The sequence below is a fragment of the Sphaeramia orbicularis genome, chromosome 19 (genome assembly GCF_902148855.1).
Source record: "Sphaeramia orbicularis chromosome 19, fSphaOr1.1, whole genome shotgun sequence".
Classification (NCBI taxonomy): domain Eukaryota; kingdom Metazoa; phylum Chordata; class Actinopteri; order Kurtiformes; family Apogonidae; genus Sphaeramia; species Sphaeramia orbicularis.
Window position 1 is genome coordinate 23,136,474 of NC_043975.1, and position 8,767 is coordinate 23,145,240.

General features: G+C 35.5%; 1 protein-coding gene across 1 annotated transcript in view; it reads left to right on the forward strand.

Moving 5' to 3' along the window:
• cdc42ep4b (CDC42 effector protein (Rho GTPase binding) 4b) overlaps window positions 1–8,767 on the forward strand; it is a 45,777-nt gene that overhangs the window by 24,100 nt on the left and 12,910 nt on the right. The window lies entirely within an intron of this gene.

Here is an 8,767-nt window from a genome sequence, read left to right on the forward strand (position 1 = left end):
AAAGAAAAACAAAAAAACAAAAATGAACTTCCGCCATATCTGCATTTGAATAAATACCTAAAAATATTAACCCTTTCATGCACGAATTATGAGAACCTTAATCAAAAATTTTTCCTAAGTGTTTTTTATTCCTCTTTAGGCATGAAAAAAACAATGTGACTGAAGACTTTCTTCTGAAAAATAAATTTCAAAAATAATATTGAAATAAAAATAATAAAAAAAAAAAAAAAAAAAAAAATACATTAAAAAAGTAATAATGAAAAAAAAAAAAATTCTTATGAACCTATTTTTCATGAAGTTGCAAAAATGTCCACTCAACTGGACACCATGCATTTAATTTTTGACGCACAGAAACATGTATTTACTGATAAATTGTGTGAAAACTATGGGTAACGCTTGTGATTCTGGGGGTTTATGCTCAGGAGAGATCTACATAATGTTACCAATTCATGTCAGAAAAGATATGTAGTGTCTTAAAATTTTGATAAACATATGTGTAAAAAAAAAACAAAAAACAGAAAGAACAACAAAATCCATGAATATACAAGAAAACAGCTGTAGAAGAGCTGTCCACTATAGTGACCAGTATGCATGAAAGGGTTAATACAGTACTTTTTATTATTGATACAGTATCGTGAAATGAAATATCATGATATATTGCAGGACCGATATTTTCTTACACCCCTACTGCTGTCATAGAAATGAAATACCCTTTAGGTTTGAAGCTAAGCAGTTTTTTTATGTATGTATTTTCTTACACTTACCTTTTATACCATCCATTTTAAAGGTCTAAATGTATTCACCCTCACAGTCGAACACTTTGGTACACGCAGTCATACGGCAGCAAAAAACATTGTAGAACCACATGTCAGAAGAGATCATTTTATCGGGAAATCTTAATCTTTATACCCTCAGTAAGTTAGCAACATACCATGCTGAGCTTAGCCCGAGCTGATTGGCATCTGACTGACTGTCACCCTGTAGCGAGTGCATGTGACACACAGGAACTTGGTGACTCGCCTGCTTCTTTCGAAACTGTGGCGTGGGAAAGCGTCAGGTTCCCAGTGAACTACAACAGGAGTGGAGTGGGTAGATGTGGGTGATGACGTCTTTAATCCACAGATTCAGACAGTTAGATTTCTGAGTATGGTGATAACATGGGTATGAAATGATGCAAAAATGCAATTAGAATAAATAACAGAAAACCTCTCAATATCTGAGTCCTTCACAGAATATAGGAAAACTCTGTAGGGTATATATATACAGGGTGGGGAAGCAAAATTTACAATGAACATTTAGTTGTTTTTTCTCAGCAGGCACTACGTCAATTGTTTTGAAACCAAACATATATTGATGTCATAATCATACCTAACACTATTATCCATACCTTTTCAGAAACTTTTGCCCATATGAGTAATCAGGAAAGCAAACGTCAAAGAGTGTGTGATTTGCTGAATGCACTCGTCACACCAAAGGAGATTTCAAAAATAGTTGGAGTGTCCATAAAGACTGTTTATAATGGAAAGAAGAGAATGACTATGAGCAAAACTATTACCAGAAAGTCTGGAAGTGGAGGAAGCAACACAAAATGTACCAAAGCTTTTATTAAAGCTCTCAAATCCAAAATCCTAAAGGATCCAACCAAATCCATGAGAAAAATGGCAAATGAACTTGAGGTAGACAACAAGACCGTTAGAAATGTAGTAAAATATGATTTGAAGTTCAAATCTTACACAAGAACACCAAAACACTTGTTGACAACAGCAACAAATCCAACTTTAGCAATTTTTGGGAACCATGTTTATGGCCGCCTTCTAGCCCAGATCTAAACCCTCTGGATTATGTTATTTGGGGCGTTTTAGAACATGCTACCAATAGAACATCACACAGCAATGTCGACTTTCTTACAGATACTATTAAAGAAGAATGGGAGAAGTTGTCACCCGAATATTTGAGGAACACTTGCGCAAGTTTCAGGAAGCGTGTGAAGGCAGTTATTGAGAAAGAAGGAGGACACATAGAATAAAAACATTTTCTATTATGTCAATTTTCTTGTGGCAAATAAATTCTCATGACTTTCAATAAACTAATTGGTCATACACTGTCTTTCAATCCTTGCCTCAAAATATTGTAAATTTTGCTTCCCCACCCTGTATGTTTACTATCTACATTTTAGTGCCTTTAGTGGCTCTACCAACCATGTACGTAGGATTAATCAACACCAAATGAAGCTAACAGGATCTAGTCTGAAATAAGTGACAGAAATCCAAATTCACAGATTTTTACGCCTTATTCCTGTTGTACTCGACCTACCTTCTGAACGTACTGTTACTATGCACATGATACATTTCTATATCCTTGAGACTAAACTTTTTTTTTTTTTAATGTTTAATAAAACTGCATTAGAATACTCTTACCTTTGCTCTGTCTAGGGATGTAACGATATGAAAATTTCAGATCACTGTTATTGTGACCAAAATTATCACAGTTATCATTATTATCGCGGCATTGTTGAAATTGTGCTCAAAATGTTCAAAAAGTACTTATACACACACTGAAATAATTTAACCAAGTTGTATTTTGGAAAAAAAAACACAACAACAACAAAACCAAATAAAATAATCGGTACAATGTACCTTCTGTTGCCGAAACATTCAAATATTAACCCTTAGTGGTCTGAGCCTATTTTGTCCGTTTTTCAGTCCTTTTGATTTTGCCTTTATATACTATATAAAAAAATGTTTACTATACCCATGTTTGGGATCTTTTTTTTCAGCACAACTTCATTTATATTAGGGGTGTCAAACATGCGGCCTGGGGACCAAATCTGGCCCACCAATGGGTCCAGTCCGGCCCGCGGGATGAATTAGTGAAACACAAAAATTACACTGAAGATATTAACAATCAAGAATGTCAAAAATAATTTTAGGTCAATTCCATCTAAAGTGGGTCAAACCAGTAAAATACTATCAATAAACTATAAATAATGAAAACCACTAAATTTTCTCTTTGTTTTAGTGTAAAAAAGTAAAATTAAACAAAAATGTTAACATTTACAAACTAACCTTTTACAAAAAATGTGAAAAACCTGAACAAATATGAAAAACCTGAAATGTCTTAAGAGAATTAAGAGTAATTGTACCAATATTCTGTCTGTTATTAAATGTTTTGTGTACTTGTAGATCCACTGTGATCTGTACGTTGTAATGAACATGTGAAAATGAGAAGCTGAGGCCAAATAATGGCATAAATTGTTAAAACTGCACTTTTTTTCTTAATAAATTTCATTTTGGTCATGGTTGTTCATGTTTTTCCACATTTTTTTAAAGGATGTGAAAAATTTGATAATATAATTTTACTTTTTCACTTTAAAACATAGAAATTAGATATACAAATTTTGGAATTGATATTATTTTTGTATTATTTTGTTATTATTTTAATTATCCGGCCCACTGCAGGTCATATTGGGTTGTATGTGGCCCCTGAACTAACATGGGTTTGACATCCCTGATTTATATCTGTCGATTATTTTTTTCACTCTAACCTACTATATCAACACAAAAGGACAAAAAACACAAAAAAATATAAAATCCGATTTGAAAAATGTATATAGTTTATTGCATAAATAACACACAGATGCTTAACGAACCTTTTCAAAGACTTTAAAAGTGAATATTGGTTCCAAATATTAGGTATATAAAATTAAATTGTAATAAATTAAAACTATACTCGAATATTTGACATAAAAGTTATCTTTACATTGGTGTTTACTCCGGAAAAGCGCGGTAATCAAACACGGTTATCATGATAATTAGAATTTAAATGGTAATACTAACCGTTGGCAATTTTACCGCGGTTTATCATTATACCGGTAATCGTTACATCCCTAGCTCTGTCATACCATAAGGAATCAAAAATACTTTTACTGCTGTTGTTTACTGTTTTTGTGACTGTCCTGTTTGTCTTAGTATTTGGGTGTGTGGTCGGTTAGAGGAGGAGCTACGATCCAGCCTTTAGCTACTTTTAGGATTTCCTCTCAGAGACGAAGTTCACCCCAGGCGCTCCTTCCTGTCATCTTAAACCAGCCCTTTTTACCACAGACTCATATTTTCTACCAACCAGACTTACCTGTGTGAAATAGGTATGTTCCTGAATTCCATCCGTCGCGGAACTTGAAGCCCATTGTTTCCTTCTGAGTTCAAGATATTTCCGTCATTTGTCATAGAACCTAAGCCTACGAGCTATGCCTTTGGTCGAACAAGAAGAACCGGTTTTTTCTGCAGCACACACTTACACTCCCACACACAAAAAAACAAAACAAAAAAAACCCTTGGATTGTTTATGGCACAGTTTCAGAGTTTCTTCCGTTTCACGTCCAAGTGTTTAAGGTGAGGCTTAGCTGAAAAGCATCTGACTCATTAAAGAAACATGACAAACAACTAACACGGATGCAATTAAATCAAATATGCAAAACGTGCAGAGTTGCATTTGTGAACGCTATATGGAATGTTCTCCAGGGGTGTTAAAGTCATTTTCGTTCAGGGGCCACATTCAGCTCGATGTGGTTTCAAGTGGGCCGACCCAGTAAAATGATATACATAATAACCTCTAAACTATAACCCAGATTTTGTCTTTATTTTAGTGTGAAAGTTGAATTACTCTATGAAAATGTGAATAACCTGAATAACCGTGTAAATATCTTTTAAAAAAGTAAGTGCCACTTCATTAATATTATGTCGCAGCTTATTATTAACACAATTTACAGATCGCAGTGGGTCTACAAATGCAGAAAACATGTGTAACAGGCATTATATTTTTGAAATTGCGCTTATTTTTCTTACAAATGTTCATGTTTCTCGTATTTGTTCATGTTAGTCACATTTTATTGGGACAGGATTTGTAAATGTAAATATTCTTATAATGTAATTGTACTTTTTTCATTTTTTTGTTATTATTCTGAGATTATTATGTTACAGTCTACTCTCGTTATACCGCCAACTTCCGTTCACGGCCAAATTGGCGGTATAGCGAAAATGGCGTTACAACGGGTTGCGTCCATAATGTGCATGTCTTTACTATATGATGTCTATGCTGCCTCCGTTAACCCGTTCTAATTGCGTTTCTAAATAAATCTTGATTCTGTTATGTTGTAAGGGATCATTTAAAGTGGGGAAACATTTTAAGCATTATTATACCGTGTCGGGAAATGACACCCCATCATCTTGAGGCTTTGGCTTAATCCCACGTCCTCTTCCCGACATCCTGACAAACTGAGTGTTCTGCGATAAATGAACGGTGGCTGTTCCGTAGACCTACTCGTAGCTTGTCGCGATCAGCGTCTGGCGCGTTTGTTTCAGTGCATTGTTAAAATTTATGTGTACTCGATGGCAATCACGCTGGCGGTATAACGGTCGGGAAATCAATGGTATAAGTGTTGTTTGTGCGTGGAACTGGGCTGGCGGATGGCGATAGGCGGAAATGGCGGTAGCTAATGGAATAATGCATTGGGGATTTTTGTGCAATGGTTTTGGTCGGCGGTGAGCGAAAATGGCGGTATAACGGCGGGCAGTTTAACGAGAGTAGACTGTATTATTTTACTTGATATCACATTATATTGTACGTCGCCCCTGAATGCCCTTGGCTGTTATTATCAGTGTAAACTTTGCACTTCTGACGTTCATCCCACGGGCCCAATCAGAGCATTTGGCGGACCGGTTTTGGCCCGCGGGCCTTATGTTTGACACCCTTTCTCTAAATGGCTACAAGCATCGTTTTAAGTTACACCTTAAAACTGCCTTCCCTCCCCGCTGCTTTAAAGCACTGCAGAAGGGATTTCATGGTAATTCAACACTAATAGTAAGACATAAATCAGCTCCCTGCTTTGAAAACCTTCACTCGTTCACTACAACTCATTTTACATCCTAAAGGGAGGCATCACACGTACTTTCCAGAGACAGTTTGTTGCTTTACTTTCACTCTTGTGGATGACACTGTTGTGATGGACAGAGTGGGCCCTCTGTGTTGTTTTTCAGAGCATTTGCCACTCCCATCCCCCTCCCCGTGAGAATCAGATGTTTGGGGTGGAGGTCGCGGGCCTCACAATGTTGCGGCAAATGAAGTTTGCTGACCTTATTTGTCAGAGTTGGGAATTTTCTATTGTCATGCAGCCTCATTGATTAATTGATTAGAAATGTTATTGAGCGGGCAGGAGAACTTGTATATATGCATTTGCACATCAATGGTGCTCACAACAGGACTGCTTAGTCCCATTGTTCATGATTTGAACAAAAGAGATTGTGGGTAGTTCAAGTTTAAAGAAAGCATGAGTTTTAATGCTTTCATAGACCGGTCACAGTTCAGTGTTATATTCTTAAAGTGGACATGTAAGGGTTTAAAGCTGCACCACAAGATACTTTTAAACAAACCTACACTGGTCATTCTAGCATAAGATAAGATAAGATAAGATAAGGCTTTATTGATCCCACCATGTGGAAATTTCACAGTTAATAGCGGCAACATACAACACACAAGTGCAAAGAAAAAGAGGTGAGGAAAAAACTCAAGTGAGAATTGAAATATAGAAGAAAAGGACAAATTTGGTATTTATATTAGGGCTGTCAAAATTAATGTGTTAAAGTGGATTAATCCATCATCATGATTAATCTGATTAAAAATGTTAATGTAATTGACTCTGAACATCTCTGCTAATGCATTTAGGGCAGTTTGTCCAAGTAGAGTTAGCGTCACACATGAACAGTTGATCCAGTAGTGACAGGCAGCAGAACTGACCCATAAAGATGGAAGACACTAAACAGAACGTTGGCCCTCTGGATGGAAATATGAGGACACAAAAACCAAGACAGAACAGTCGACCGACATAAAGTATTATACACACTCTGCAGGAAGGAGTTTTCTTTTCACTGAAGCACTTCCAGCTGAAAATACTACGTTAATGCGAAGCATACGTTTGTCTGGGATTCTGCTAGCACTTCAGGTAATGTGTTGACCCAGCTTGTGACAAACACGTTAAGTACATATATATTCTCTTCTTTCGTGAGTCTGTTTGCTTATGCAAAATGAAATGCGATTGATATAGATTAAAAATGAATGATATTTAATTGTGATTAATCGAAATTAATCCACAGCAACCCTGTGATTAATTTGATTATAATTTTTTTTCGTTGACAGCACTAGTTTATATAAAGAGAGAATTAGAATAATAAACATGCTTTGTTTTTTTTTTCAGATATCTTCATTATTTTTAAAATTTAGAACATTAAGAAACACAAATAGAGGAAAAGAAAGAGAGAAAAATAGGGGAAAAAAATAAACTGCCCCCCACCCAAACCCATACCCTGACTCAATCATATACACACATTATTCACCAAAATATTTGACAATCTTAACAACAGCATCTAGTCAAACAGGACTCTCAAACAGGCAAAAAATTCCAAATATGAATGCCACTTCTGAAAAAACTTTTCAGTGCATCCCCTTGTTGTGTATTTGATTTTTTTCCGGTACAAGAAAAGATACTGTGTCCTAAATGCACTGAGACAATGAAGGAGGTTTAGAATCATAAACTCACAAAAAAAATGTTTAAAAATTAAATGTATTTCCATATTTACATTGTGGTTGCACATGTGGTGTGATTTAGGGGTAGGGGGGTTTTACTGAGAACTGTTCTGTAGTCTGATGGCTGTGGGGACGAATGACCTGCAGAATCGCTCCTTCTTGCACAGGGGGTGTAAAAGTCTACAATCATAAATATTTCAGAAGTTCTAGCTTTCAGAGCTCAACAGTGCAACATTTTGCTTAAATTTGTGACTGAAAGTAGGTGTATGTGAAGTATAAAATGTATTTAAGACCATCAGTATGAATTAAAAGTGTGTTTTTTTTCTACCAAAGAAGTCGATAGCAAAATAGAGATAAACAACATGATCCACTCGTCAGAGCCCTGTTGTAGTTTGTCTTCAGTGTGTGTTGGTTTGTCATTCTTAACTTCTTCCAGAACAACAGATGGACTCCATCTTACCCAATTCATACAACAGTAGTCACTTTTCCATTGGACATCTGCGCAAAACTTTACCGATATTTACTAAATGTCAAAAAAACAGAAGTGCGTAATGTCAGTTTTTTCATTAAATCACAAATGCGATAATTTGTTTATTTATTATTGCGAGATGACACGAGAAGTCATTCCATAAACATGGCGACGAACATAAATATGGTGTTGATTTACAGATATATTCATTATTATTATTATATATTACCCCTCTATCGTACTAAATTAAAAAATGATCGGGTTTCCTGGTGTGTCCACACATACTGCGACATGTTTCTTCTTCTTCTTTGCTTGTTGTAACTTCCATCAACATCCGTTTTTTAATTCACCTGACTCTAGTTGCGAAAAAAGGTCTTTCTATTGCAGTTTTGCGTGATATGCCATTTGCGCTATGCCTGAAAAACCACCTCTTACCAGCGCAAAAACTTTTAATCAAAAAATGAGACTTTTGGCGAAATTGTTGTTTTTCCATTAGGTCAATTTTTATGCGGAAGTTATATTTGCGCAATTTGAAGTTGAATGGACAAGCGACTAGTAACACAACTGTTGTGTTCTGGTGTTCACTCATTCTGTTTTTCTTTGTGGAAATGAATAATACTCAAACACACTTTTCATACAACATTTTAGCAGCAGAATTCTTAGTAAAAAATCTTATTTATGCATGAAAAAATCAAGGAAAATATTACTTATTTCATTCATAAA